The sequence below is a fragment of the Pteropus vampyrus genome, unplaced genomic scaffold, assembly GCF_000151845.1.
Source record: "Pteropus vampyrus isolate Shadow unplaced genomic scaffold, Pvam_2.0 Scaffold55, whole genome shotgun sequence".
NCBI classification, from domain to species: Eukaryota; Metazoa; Chordata; class Mammalia; order Chiroptera; family Pteropodidae; genus Pteropus; species Pteropus vampyrus.
Genome location: NW_011888836.1, coordinates 4,558,419 through 4,560,718, shown reverse-complemented (window position 1 = coordinate 4,560,718; position 2,300 = coordinate 4,558,419). Strand labels below are relative to the sequence as shown.

Genomic DNA, 2,300 nt, shown 5'->3' with positions numbered 1-2,300 from the left:
TCACTTTGCAATGTTGTCACAACTTATCGCTAGAGGAATTGAGCTCGTCCTGTGTCAATCCACTGAGAGAGAACTCTTGGAAGTTTGCACCTGGTTCCCTCTACCTTCACTCCATTTCCCTTTCTCTTTGCTGATATTTCTATCTATCCTTTTGCTGTCATCTTAGCTGTGAATATGATCTTATGATGAGCCTTGGGAGTTCTCCCAGCAAATCACCAAAACTGGGGGTGGTCTTAGGGGCCCCTGACACACCTTAGTATAATTCCTATCTTTTCCTCACTCTCTATGTTCAATTAATCACCAATTAGCATTAGCTCTATCTCTAAATATTTTGAAAAATATGTCCCGTATTCTCCACCCTCACGGCTTTCATGGTTCAACTGTGACTCCACCTGGGCACCACTCTCCCTGGCTTTCCCTCACTAAAAAAGCAAAACCCAAAGTTGGAGGGCAGCACCAACTTTTGAGGGAGGTGATCCCTCAAAGTCAGTTTCCTCAGCTGCAAGGAGGGGATAATAATAGTGTCTATTTCATAGGATGGTTGTCAGGGGTAAACAAGAAAATGCATATAAACTTGATGAGATTATCTGTAAAGTGCGCAGCACATAACAATCCATAATAAGCAGCAAAGGATAACTGCTGTTTCTACTGTTGCTATTAATCTGCAGACTCCACCAGGTCACTTCCTGTGAGGCTCAGCCAGTTCTAGCAACAAAACCACTTTCTTGTGAAAGTAGGACCCCAGCTTCTCACTCCTAGAATCTGCAGTGTGGGCCTACCCCGAAATGCAGGTATCTCCATCAGATTCCAAGTAGCCTGGCATTTGGGGGTGCTCTTATCCTCTGACCAGGTATCCCAGGAGTGGGGTAATGATGAGACATAGCTTTCTTGTGGTTGCGGAGGGTGGATGGAGCAGGGGAGAAAGCCAGAATGGCCATGGAGCTCTCCAGAATCCTAATGTTACCACTGCAAATATCTGTTCCTTAAACAAGAAACTGTGTAAAACCATCAGCCTTTTTGTTTGTTTGTTTGTTTGTTTCCAGAAGAAAAAGCCACTGTAAAGGACAGAAGAGCCAGGAGCATCATAGACAATAAAAATAGAAATTAAGATGTTGAACACACACACAATAGATCAATATGTGAGGTGATGGATGTGTTAATTAACTAGATGGGGGGAATCCTTTCACAATGTATACAGGCATACCTTGAAGATATTGCAGGTTTGGTTCCAGACCACTGCAGTAAAGTGAGTCAAAATCTTTTTTCTGGTGGAGGGTCTTGCCTTCAATTTGTAAAAAATGCAACGTCTGTGAAGTGCAATAAAATGAGGTATGCCTTTATCGAATCATCATGATGTACAACTAAGAGTTTCTATTTTTAGTATCTTCTAGGACTATCTCAGGAATTTTTGTCTGATTGAAAACCTTTTGGGATCATTACAAAAGCTATCCACAGCAGAAATAATGAAATCATAGGTCCATATGTAACATAAAGCTTACAGAGCTGAATTATTAACTCTAAAATTCCATTTTATTAAAACCACATAGAAATAACTTCTGATCAAAAACAAACAGGAAAAAGCAGCAAAGGCAAATTGGGTAGTATATTAATTTTATTTTGAATTATAACATGGATTATTTCATCAAACAAATGGATGTAACAAAAAATTTTTGTGGTTCAGTTAAGCAAATGATTTGCATAGGAATTGCTAGTTCTAAGTCTTAGGATACAGAGTCCATTGAATTGTGAATTAGATTAACATAACATAAGAATCGTCTCCCTGTGTGTAAAATAAATGCAATTTAACTTTAAATAACAGACTTTATTTTCAGTCTTTGGTGAGTGACTAATATAATCATATTCCCCGCTAAGGAGATAATTTCTTCTAGACCAAATGTGAGCCTTGTAAGCGAGAGATCCCTTACCTACAGTAAAGAGGCCTCCACTAAATGTTGTTAAAGCTACTGGATTCATTTTTAATGGCCTTAATATTGACCAAGAACATTGTCCACCTAAAATGATCTACTGACTAGGCCAAAGACAACATGTTTTAATAAAATACATTACGTTTGTGATTTCACCCCATTTTGTCTTTTGGAACTTTGTTATCAGTACCTATAATACTGTTTGGATTTATATCAGTGATGAGCAATCATTTTTGGCCTCAGAGCTAACTGAGAAAAAAATGTAACGCATTTAAGGCCACATTATTTTCCTCTTCAAAATAAATATGGCTATATGAAATTCCTATGGAGGGGAAAATATGTATTTGTACAACTTTGCTGAATAAAAGAAAGTCA

At 38.2% G+C, this 2,300-nt stretch overlaps 1 protein-coding gene across 4 annotated transcripts in view; it reads right to left on the bottom strand.

The window, feature by feature from the left end:
• Positions 1-1,594: 1,594 nt before the first annotated feature.
• Positions 1,595-2,300, bottom strand: part of ANKRD29 (ankyrin repeat domain 29) — a 47,867-nt gene continuing 47,161 nt past the window's right edge. For all 4 annotated transcript variants that reach the window (XM_023530812.1, XM_023530810.1, XM_023530809.1 and 1 more), the window contains exon 11: positions 1,595-1,925. The gene's annotated coding sequence lies outside the window, so the exon portion shown is untranslated. The remainder of the gene's footprint in view (positions 1,926-2,300) is intronic.